This window comes from Monodelphis domestica, chromosome 2 (genome assembly GCF_027887165.1).
Source record: "Monodelphis domestica isolate mMonDom1 chromosome 2, mMonDom1.pri, whole genome shotgun sequence".
Lineage (NCBI taxonomy): Eukaryota > Metazoa > Chordata > Mammalia > Didelphimorphia > Didelphidae > Monodelphis > Monodelphis domestica.
Window position 1 is genome coordinate 341,471,165 of NC_077228.1, and position 11,888 is coordinate 341,483,052.

Here is an 11,888-nt window from a genome sequence, read left to right on the forward strand (position 1 = left end):
TTGGACAGAACTGAATGACTAAACGACAAGAATATAGTAAAACTCTACTGAAGAAAGAATTCACAGAACAAATTTGCATTTGCATTTTCTACTAAATGATACTTCTAAGGATATTGGTTAGAAATAGTCTTTTAACATCTCAGAAAAATTATGACAGTGACTCAACGGCAAGTCCCTGGGAACATCTCTGAGAAAAGTACTACCTCTTAAATTCATCAATCAAAAATATTTTAATAATAGGATTTTTAAAACAATAATTTCTTAAATTTATTTATTGCTTATTTCATTGAAAAGCATGTTTAGCAAAAAAGAACCTGGTACTCAAATAACATACAAATATCTTATTCCTCCAGTAGATTTTTTTTAAAACCCTTACTTCTTCTGTCTTCAAATTGATGCTTCCAAGGAAGAAGTGAAGTGAGAGCTAGGCAATTGGGGCTAAGTGACTTGCCCAGGGACACACAGCTAGGCAGTGTCTGAGGTCAAATGTGAACACAAGACTTCCAGGTTCTAGACCTGGCTTTCTATCCACTGAGTCACCTAGATGCCCCTCTATATTTTGAGGACTTTGAAAGTAAGGACTATATCTTATTTCTTCTTTATATTCACAATACCTTACACATTAATAAGCACTGAATAATAGTAGCCAAATTGAATTGAATTTCTTAAAACAAAGAGACACCTATAATGTATACAGCATCCAGTTTTCTAAATCTTGCTATTGTGTGGAATAAAGCCTTGGACCCACATTTTTATGAATGATTTGGAGGTTGTCATTTGACCTTTTGGTTTTACTTTCACCAAAATAAGAGCAAAAAAAGATTGTACCAAATGATTTTTGAAAAGCACATTAAAATCTCTGGATGAGCATCTTTACCCTTTCATCCTTTATTTTTCGTTCTCTCCAAGAACAAGACTCCTTTGCTCAGTCCAGCCTCTTTCACCCAAGTCCATGATTCTATCCCCAATTGACTCCTATAGAGTCTTGCTCAATCAATCATCTACTGTTTGCTCAATCTCTGTCTCTGTCTCTTTGTGTCCTCTTGGCTCCTTCCCATTTGTTAAACATGCTCATTCCTCCCCAAGCCTAAAAAGCCTGAGCTTTTTTACCCTCTTGAGCTACCATTTCCCCATTATTCTCCCTTTCATTGTCAAATTTCCTTAAAGTCTAAGTCTAAAAATCACCATTTTCCAACAACTTACAACTATTTTCATCCTCAACTCTACCTAATCCATTTAATATACCATTTCTAGAGGACCTTCTGTGTGCCAGTTACCATCCCAGATGCAGGGGATACCAAGATAGAAAATTAAACAGTCCATAATTCGATGGAAGGCAACATGTACACAGAGAGTTAAATGCAACATAAGTATTCAGTTTGAATTATTTGAATGAATAAATATGTAATTGTTCTACCTAATGGCCAAGGAAGGGGGATAGGGAATCCTGAGACCTGGCTGTTTATAGAGTGAGGCATTTTCAAGTTATTCACCCTCCAAACCAAAACCAAAAACAGTGAGATGTTCCCAGTATCCACTGATATTGAATAAATATCTAATAATCATAATTATCTCCTTGAGGGTAGTGGAGAATCAGGAGGGTCTTTGGCCTCTGGTTTTCATGATCAATATTAAGAGGAGAGGATGACAAGGCAGATGACATTCTGATTCTGCTGGATGCCAAGACAGTGACTTTAGGAATCTACTTTTTACAGAAAAAACAAACAAATCTTTAAAACTTGGGTACCATTTGCTATTTTCTCCTCCTACTTTTTTCTTTCTTGGTTCTTATTCTTTTTCAAATGTAATGTAGACATTACCCAAAATTCTCTTCTTAGGGATCATAATCTATTCTCAGGGTTTAAACTACCATCTCGATTGAAATGACTACAATTTTCCTCCAATTTCAAACTCTTTTTAGCTTAAGTCCAGTTACTTGCCTACTTGCTAATTCACTTGTATTCTGATCAATATTTTAACTCATGTTCAAAACTAAAGTCATCATTTCTCTTCCTTAATTTGCTTTTGAATTGTATTTCTTTTAATGGCACCACCATTCTCAAGATCCCGGCATCATTCTTCCTCACTCAGATTAGCTGCTGAAGCCCTTTAAAAGTTTAAGTGTCTGGGGGCAGCTGGGTAGCTCAGTGGATTGAGAGCTAGACCTAGAGACGGGAGGTCCTAGGTTCAAATCTGGCCTCAGCCACTTCCCAGCTGTGTGACCCTGGGCAAGTCACTTGACCCCCATTGCCTAGCCCTTACCACTCTTCTGCCTTGGAGCCAATACACAGTATTGACTCCAAGACAGAAGGTAAGGGTTTAAAAAAAATAAAAAATAAGTTTAAGTGTCTCCTTTGTATGAGGCACTATAAAAGGCACTGTAGAATACCTTACATTTATATAGCACTTTAAGATTTCCAAAGTATCTATATCTAATAATTACTGTATCTTGATATCAATTTTATTTTTCTAATATTTCTCCCTCCCATCCTCTCCTTTTCAGTTGAACTGCCTCTACCCTAAAATAAAACATTTAATGAGCACCTACTGTGTGAGAGAAAGGTGAGAGAAGTCTGATCTCTGCCTTCAAAGAGTTTATTTTAGTTATTTAACTAACTCCATTAGAGAAGATGACATATCATTAGAAGGAACTTTAGCAATCATCTAATCTCATTTTATAGATGAGGTTCAGAGAAATTAAGTGAATTCCTTAAAATCACAGGCAATAAGTAGCGGAACTGGGATTTAAATCCAAGTTCTTTGATTCAAAATCTAATTCACTTTCCATTGCATTCAAAGCCAAAATGTCATGCATTCAAGGTTGGGAGGTGGGTTGTTATTGAAAGGAAGTGGCAGTTAGGGGGAGGAATCAGGGAGGACTCCCTGGTGAAGGTAGCATTTGAGTTGGGTTTTAAGGATCAATAAACAGTCAAGTGGTACCATGGATTGGCTTTGAGTTAGGAACACCAGAGTTCAAATCCAGTCTTGGATACTAGCAGTGTTGTAATCCAGATTAAGTCACTTCGCTTCAGATTCAGCATCCTTAATTGTAAAATGGGGTTGATACTAGTATCTTCTTCCAAGCAGTCATGAGGATCAAATGATATATTAGTTAAGCACTTAACACAATTCCTTAGAACATAGTAGTCACTGAATAAATGCTTTTCTCCTTCCCATCCCTATTTAACAGATAAAGTGGTAGAAATAAGGCATTCCAGGCATAAGGGGAAATTATGCCCCCAAACATGGAGGGATTTTTAATATTTATATAGTACCTACGATGTACCAGTTATAGGAATAACAGGACAGTGTATATCAGGGCGGGTTTGGGGGCAGTGTAGTCTGGTAAGGCTATATAGGGGGCTGAGAAGCAATACGTACAGACAGGTAGTTGGTGCCAGATTGTGTAGAATGTCAGGCAAGACAGTTTGAATTTTACTCAGTAGGCAGAGGTAAGCCACTAAAGATTTTTGTGCAGAGTAATGAACAAATGACTAGATCTAACAGAGTTCTTATTCTGGCTTCCATGACTATATTTCAGAGGAAAAATGGACTTGAATGGGAAAAAAATTACATCTCCCCCCTTACTTTTGGTTCCCATTGTAATCTGCATATGTAATCTACGTAAATGCTTATGCATTTAAGAACATTTTTTGAGGTCTACAGACTTTACTAGACTTCCAAATGGGTTTAAACCATACAGAAACGGTTAAGAACCTTATTCAAGCAAAAGAAAGATTGACAGCAGGATGGACTGGAGAGGTATTATGAAGTCAGGAATCTATTGCAATAATTTAGTAAGATGTATGGATAAAAGGTAGACCAGTCTTCAATTACCTTTTACTTATATTTTTTATATATTAAATTATAAACCTCTATTATGGATACATCATTTTAAAGTGTCCCCAGCAATTTTAAGCCTATACTTACAAGTGTACTCCGGCAAAACAAATTTTTTGTTGTCATTTTGGAAAATGCATGTTTTATTCTGTAAACATAATTCAACTCTTCTCTAAGGCATGGAAGGCAAGCTGTATCAGTCTTATTAGAATAGTGAATTAGGTTATTACATTGATCTGAATTCTTAAGTCTTGTAAAATTGTTTTAATATTTTTAGTTATTTGCATATTCACCTAGTTTTGCTTGCTTCATGGTGCATTAGCTCATGAGTCTTCCCAGGTCATAAGTCCATTACATTTATATTTCCAAAATTTGTTTGGTCAATCCTCAATTGATCTCAAACTGTTGAGTAGCCTTTTAGCCACCCTGCCTCCAAATTTGCTCTTCCCACAATTCCTCCTTTACTGTTTCTAGATTAATTTTTATTGTGCTAAAATCTGACCATGTTATTCCAAGATCAAGTTCCTTAATTAAGCTAGCATTCACATATTCTAAACTGGAATACTCTCTTCCTGGAAGGATGAAGTGTTCTTATGAACACATCTGTCTCCTGACTTTTGCTACCCCTTACTCTCATGGTTTTGTCATCTTTATACAAATAACCTCCAAATTTATGTCCCATGGTAGTATATAAATGGTTTTTATATATATGTATATATAAACCATATCACAAATGGTTTATTGAATACTTTGAACTAGATATGCCAGCGAATTTTTTATACCTATGTCCCAAGCATTCTGCTAAATGCTTTACAAATATCTTGCTTGATCTTCCCCAACCACCTTGGGAGGTAGGTGTCCTTTCTATCCCTATTTTGCAGTTAAGGAAACTGAGGCAAAGAAGTTATATAGTTAAGTATCAGGTCTTTTTTTTTAAGCCCTTACCCTTCACATTAGAATCAATAGTATGTATTGGTTCCAAGGCTGGAGTGGCAAGGTGATGGGGGTTGACTTGCTCAGGATCACACAGCTTGGGAAGTGTCCAAGATTGTATCCACTGCAATATTAAGGCCATCTTGATTCCTCACTGACAGGACAAATACCTGATCATGTTTCTAGGATTGTCAATTCTATCACTTTGCTCTCAGTGGTTCAGACTCTCACCCTTTGTGTGGGCTTCAAATTTAACTTGTCTCCCTTTTCTAATCAATCTCAACACAGCTATCAAATGATTTTCCTAAAGCATAGGTCTCTATGATGAAAGATTAGAAAGATTCTAATCAATATTTCCTACTACTTCTAGAATCTCAATTCTTGTTTTGTATTTAAAATCTCTCCCACAATAGCCATTTTCTACCTGTTAAGACTTCCTGCATGCATATTACTCCATGTATGTTATAATCCTGCCCTCTAGGTCTACCTGTTCCTCACATACAATCTTCTCCCACTTCAGTCTTGGTATTGACAGTGCTCTTCCCTAGAAGGTACTGCTCATTTACAATCTGTTTAGACCCTGGTTTACTTCAAGACTGACTGGCATACCATGTGAAACCTCTCTTTATCTCCCTAGCCCAATACCCTTCATTGTTTATACACATATATATGAACATCACCTTCCTGGGCAGAGATGTTTTCAATTGGTTTTATACCTCCCAAAGATAGCATGGCTGTTAAGCATGAATACACTTCAAGATATAGCAATTTAATTTTTAAAACAAGTGTTAACTAGATGAAAGGCTTTAGGGAGGGAAAATTTCCACTATATCCTGCCCTTTTCATACTTTCATCTGGAATATTATCATGCTTAAATAAGATGGAGTATATTATAGCTTTGCTTTAATGTTGAATTTTTAGGAAACTTTACCTTGAGAAGAAAAATGAAAACCTCTTAAGCTTTTGAGCTATCCTTAAGGTGATATATGGAGAAAGAGATGCTCACACTACATATCAATTTCTTCAGAGGCAAGTGAGGAATATTTAAGGGATTCCTTTCATAAGGAGCTTTTCTGACTTTTGATTCTAAGGCAGAAGAGTGGTTAAGGGTTCTTGAAAAACAAAAATAAAAGGCCCAGAGGCACCCCTACATTTCAGTAAGACCTACCTGATGTTATCAATGACCCCAGATTAGTCAGAAAAAGTTTAAGGTATTATTAAATCAGGGGAAATAGTGACCCTACTTACTAAGTCACTTAACAAATTAAATCAGTTACAGAAATCAATGTTACCTAAAATCTGAGTGCATTTTCTTGGGTATTAAATAGTGCCAGCTGCCAAAACCAGCAAGTTTTCTAGGTTATTGTTTTGTATCTGATTTACTGATCAAATATACCACTTTAAGTAAATGATATACTGATACTGGTTACCCTCCCCAATAATTTGTCTAACTCATGTGACAGTCAATACAACTTTAATAAAAAATCTGCCTCACCCATAAATGGGTCTTAAAACACAAAACATCTGCATCATTCTAAAAAGCAAAGCACTACTTTTTAGGACAGATTAGACATTTTCAAATATGCAAGTCAATATTTAACTTAAAATGTCCCAAATGTATAATTGCTTTGAAATGGAAAAGATCACTTAATAACAATTACATTAAAAATCACAAAATTAAGGCAAGTTTATAAATTATTTTGAAAACAATAAAACAAATTTATGAGAAAATATCAGTAATTCCACATACAATTCAAAGTTTCTGTCTATTTGCCCCCAAATTTTAGGTCTTAGCACTTGCAATGACATTAAAAAGCTTCATTTCTTAGTTCTTTTCCAGCGATCATCCACACATTTGTCTCTACGCCAGATGGAAAGATTCCACAAAACATCCCTGAAATAGGAAAACATTGGGGTTTAAACAATGATCATTTGAATATAAAAATAACACTTTGCAAACTCTTATTCATACAGAAATTCCCCTCCATGAAGTCTAGGAGCAGGGTTTTATAGAGCAATTAAAGAAGTACTTAAAGAAAGCACTGTTCATATTTTGGTCTTATCTCAGAAGCCAGATCCGTATATGTAGTTTTTCAACAGGAATTCAGGTTCGGGATAGAATCATCATTAATAAGACCAAACCACTATTGCAAGAATTTATAAAGCTCAGGGGAAAAAACTTTATCCAGGAATACAAGGATTATGCTACTATGCACAGGGTAGAAGGTACTTACTTGACACATGGTAACCAAGAGCTTCTCAATCTTGCATGTTCAATGTCACTGTTGGCAAAGATAAAATGTTGATTAGTAACTTGGATCCAGAAAATTTCTACTGTATTATCATCTCACTCCTAGTTAAATGTAGCAAATAAGGATATTTCCTTTCAATTATACATGAGGAAAATTAGGGTTAGTTCCTATTTCTAACTGTGGTCTTCTCAGAAGCCAGATCCGTATTTAAGTTTTTTCATCATGAAATCAGGTTCGGGATAGGTTCATCATTGAGTAGACCATTAAATCTGTTCAATCTCAGATAGTGAAAATCAACTTTCTGAACTACATTACTAGTTATTAAAAACAAATGTAAAATAAATGTTAACCCGGCTAAAAATTTAAAAGCAAGTTAAAAAGCCTCACGCTACTTACTGGGTTAATATAAATACCTGAAACTGAAGCCCAATGGGTCTGTTAACAAGATCTTGCAGAGATCATCACATTATTCAATTAAAGCTTGTTCTGGGGGGGAAAAACACATTTAAAATCAAGCACTACAGATTTTTAAAAATTGAGAAAAAAATTTCCATTGTATGTTTGGTTTCAACACCCAGTTTTGTTTGCTTACCTGACCATTCAAGTATTTAAACAGCTACAAGCAGAAGAATATTGATCCAGATGCTCTAATGCTTTCATTTGGATCTGGAAGAAAGACAGTTTCATTCTTTCAAATATCCAATAATTTTGCCTTATATTCCTACCCCGACCCTATCTCTAGGTCAGTGGCCACCAGCCTTTCTGGTGGGACATACTGGGTGCATAACTACCCTCAGTGCTGGGGAGATTTCCCTATGAGTTGACAGTTTTAGCTCAAAAATTTATTTCAAAACTATCTAACTCAAAACTTCATAGCAATAAAACACTTATAGATGCAAAAACAAAAATAAAAGCCTAAAGCAACAACAGCCAAGTCTTAAAAAAGTCATTTTTTCCATAATTAAATAATTCCTGACCTGATTGTTCCGGTAAGACAGCCCTGAAAAATCAGCTGGAGCTGTTGCCATTCTTCCTACAACAGAAAATACAGTAAGGTTTCCCTTTTCCAGCAAAGGAGATTCCAAAATGAAATACCATCGGGGCGTACATTTTGCATCATCAGCACAAAGAAATCACGCGGGAACCCTAAGGGAGGTAACATTGTTTAGTCTGCGGCCTACAAGCCACTCAAGCTCACTGTGGCCTTCTAGAATCAATTAGCATCAGACACTAGGGGAATGGAGGGAAGGGGAAGGCAGGACAAGGACAAGGCTGGGCATTCGCCATTTTCCTTCCGACCTCCGTTCCTCAGGCAACTGTGTTGATACCGTAACCACAAATACAGCTTTAATAAATACTTTATGGTGGGGGTATATTTGCTATCATTTCCGGAACTTCTTGTCGCCCCGGCTCCCCGCCCAAATTCTGAAACTAGAATGCAGTCCTGCCAAAGCCACGCTTTGCTTTCAGTCTCCACGCGGTCGAAAAATCTCCCCGCCCTCCTACAATGCATTGCGCGGGGTCGCGTGGACGCCAGCTTTAGGCCGCACGGAACTCTAGGACTCGTAGTTTTGCAGTTCGCCCACGGAGAATTGTTAGTCATCGTAGATTTCTTATTTTATCACCCACTCCTAAAAGATCCTCATGCCTGTACCAAAGATATTTTCTCTTTTTCTTGTCTCCCTCGCACAATGCCCTAATGGAAGCCGAAGCTCAAAGGCTTCTTTTATTTTGCAGTTCCTCTGCAAAAAATTAGGAATAATTAGGAATAATCTCTTCCTGCCCCTCTCTCGCCCTTATATCGCCACTGAGTAAAGCCATATTTCCCGTGGTTCCCTTACCTGCAAAACAGGGAAAGCACAAGACGACATACGCAAAGCAGTCCAGACGAAAAGAGCGAAAAAGCTTTAGGGCAGCTCCTTATATAGACGGTGCATAATCAGAACGAGGCTACCTCCGCCCCCTTCCCTTTCCATTGGACACAGGAAAGGCGAAGGATGGAGGAGGGGAAAGAGGGCGGGGTTAACATGGTAATATGAATAGGGAGTGCCCTGTAGGTTTGGAACCCTTTGCTAGCGTTCTGTGTTTCCCCATGTGTCTCTCCTCTATCCTTCCGGGGCGCCTTGGGTGCGCGCACGCACGGGCGCACGCACGGACGACCGAGGCGCGACTGCCTTCTTGTGGGTGGGAAAGCGCGCGCTGCTTGCCTAGTCCGGGCAAGTTTGGTCGGCTTTTCCTCAGGCTTGTACTGTCGGGCCCAGCCCTGCTTGGCTCGGGGAGTGGCGCCAGAATTCAAACCGGCACTCTCAGTTGGTGGCATTGACTGCCGCCGCCACCAGAGCCAAATACAATAGCAATAGGAACTGAGTCTCTGATTTCCTCGGAACGGGGACCTTCCAGTGAAAAGTCTCCCTTTTATACAATTCATTCTTTCCCCAGCAACTTGTGATCTTAAGAGATTTGTCATCTTCATCATGCGGGATTAGATCTGTGCTTTTACGGTAGAGGCACCTCCCTTTACCAGAGCAAGCAATCCTCTTCCCTGTGTCTTTGAATCTTAGATAATTCTATATATTAATTTTTCCTAGAGATCGTGATCGGATCTATGATTTCTCCGTAGAGAAATGCTCTCTACCCAAGCAAAGTCGGCACCTTCTCTGCAGTTTACAATTTTAGTGATCTGCGGATGTTTAGTTGATTTGTCCAGGGTCACACAGGATTAGAAGCAGGATGTGAACTTTCTGGCTTTGAAGACATCTCTTGGATTGAATAAATGTTACCCCTTTTACCCCCTCCGCCCCTCAGCAGGATTTTGCTGTGCAGTGCCAGAGATGGTGGAAAGAGGAGGGGCGGTGCAGACGAGGCTGCATAGTAATAATAATATTATAATAAAAGGTATCTAGGGAAAACGTAGCAAAGTGCCACACTGCTCTCCAGGCCTTTATATCTAACGCTAAAAGCGCACCCCAATGGCTATCACAACGCCCTGCAGGTTGTGCAGCCCTCTAGAAGACGGTGCAAATGCACTTAGTCGGGCCCTGCGGCTACGGAGTGAGCCTGGGTCAGACCTAGGCGGGGAGCCGAGCGTTTGGAGAGATTCCGGAACCAGTTTTAGCACTAGGGGAAGGTATATAGGCCGCCCCGGGCCCGTAGTCTACCGCCCGGTCGCAACCTCCCCAGCGCGCGCGTGTCTGGACCCCCTAGTGGCCAAGGGTTGGGAGTGAGTGGAAGGAACCATACTCGACCTGACTACAAACTAAAAGATTGGGGTGTGGTCGCCTTGGCGCCGGGCCTTTGAAGGCTCTGGAGCAATTCATTTAGTGTATTGTACACCACCGAAAGCAAGCACTAAATGCATCAAGATTTGGGACTCTCTTTTGGCGGGAAAGAGGTAGTGGAGAGGGAGGAGAAATAGTTTGAATGGCATGGCGCTTTTATCATTCAGCAAAAATGTAGAGGACTGGAGCCAGGAATCTGCCAAGATTCAGCTTCACCTGAGACAGGAAGTATTCGTGCACTGCAAACCACAGTAGTTGCACGGGTGGTGGACACAGCGGAGCAGCTCACCAAAAGTTCACAGTAGACTGGTCTTGGCAAGCAGGATGAACTTCCTTCCATCCTCTACACTAATGAAATAGTGGTCTGGACCCTCCACCCCCTCCACCTCACCAAATAATAGTAAGGAGGGCGAGAGGGCAGGAATAAGTATTTATATAGCACTTACTATGTGTAGGGCACTAAGAGCTTTACAGATATCTCCTTTGATCAGCAAAACATCCCTGTTGGGGTAAAAGTTGTCTCCATTTGTACAGTGGAAGAAATAGAAACAAAGTGACTTGCCTAGGGTCACACAGCTAAAAATGTTAACAACAATGATAGCAATAATAATAATTTTTAAATAGTGCTCACTGTGTACCAAGCATTGAATTATCATATCATTTGACCCTTTGATATTATGTCCATTTTAAAGATGAGGAAACTGTGGCAAAAAAGAAACTTGCCCAGGGTAACAGAGCTAGTAAGTGTCTGAGCCTGAATTTCAACTCATATCTCTCCGGATTTTAAGCACTACCTCTATGCATTGTACCCTCTAGCTTCCCTAAATATTCCATTAGGAAGATTTGAGAAAGTTTCACTGAGGAGATGGCACTTGAGTTTAATCAGCCTAAATGAAGTAATTAATTCAAAGACTAGGACAGTGATGACTAACCTGCTGGATTGTCCCCACCCCACACCCTGAGTGCCCTACCAGCCCCCTCAGAGACCCAGTGCCATTTTCTCCCCCCTACTAAGTGCTGGGTGTGCCCCACCCCTCATACCCCACACAGGAGAGGAGGAAGCACTCCTATTGGGCTGCTGGGCAAAATGGTGGGTGAAGTGAGGGGGGAGGTGGGTGACCTGAGGGCTCAGCTCCCCTCCAGCTCTGCCACTGGTGATCCACTCCCCTTAACCCCTGTATATTCCCATTGATTGCTGGGCAGAGAGGTGGAGGATGTGAAAAAAAGTCAGCAAGCAGGATGGAGAGGGAGAGGGGAGTGGCTCCCTCAGAGTCCCTCTGCCTTTCTACTAAGGAACTCTGGGGATAGAGGTGTAGGGAAGACAGCTGTGTGCCCATAGAGAGTACTCTGTGCCATAGGTTTGCCATCACTGGACTAGGGGATGGGCTATGGATGAACCAATAAAGGATCTTGGGATCACAGATTGAGATCCAGGAGACATTGATTTTCCAAATGCTTGACCATAGACACTTTGTTGACTTTAATAACAGAAAGGACTTTTTCTTTAAAAATCCTTTGGTAAGATGAGCTACAGACCTAAATTCATTGCTACTAAAGGATAGTGAGGCAGGTGGAATACAGGAGT

At 39.7% G+C, this 11,888-nt stretch overlaps 1 long non-coding RNA gene and 2 other non-coding genes across 4 annotated transcripts; all 3 read right to left on the minus strand.

Annotated features, from left to right (window-relative positions):
- Window positions 1-6,230: 6,230 nt before the first annotated feature.
- LOC103093838 (uncharacterized) lies at window positions 6,231-9,156 on the minus strand. 2 transcript variants are annotated; one of them, XR_001628369.2, is made up of 6 exons: window positions 8,867-9,156; window positions 8,003-8,058; window positions 7,618-7,691; window positions 7,439-7,511; window positions 7,008-7,055; window positions 6,231-6,667 (listed from the first exon to the last, which is right to left on the minus strand). It is a non-coding gene; the product is annotated as an uncharacterized LOC103093838 (long non-coding RNA). The 2 variants fall into 2 exon arrangements; XR_001628370.2 differs by having other exon boundaries at window positions 8,003-8,171; window positions 8,867-8,971.
- Window positions 6,835-6,906, minus strand: LOC130457766 (small nucleolar RNA SNORD50). Its single transcript, XR_008917040.1, has one exon. It is a non-coding gene; the product is annotated as a small nucleolar RNA SNORD50 (small nucleolar RNA).
- LOC130457767 (small nucleolar RNA SNORD50) lies at window positions 7,211-7,282 on the minus strand. Its single transcript, XR_008917041.1, has one exon. It is a non-coding gene; the product is annotated as a small nucleolar RNA SNORD50 (small nucleolar RNA).
- Window positions 9,157-11,888: the final 2,732 nt, after the last annotated feature.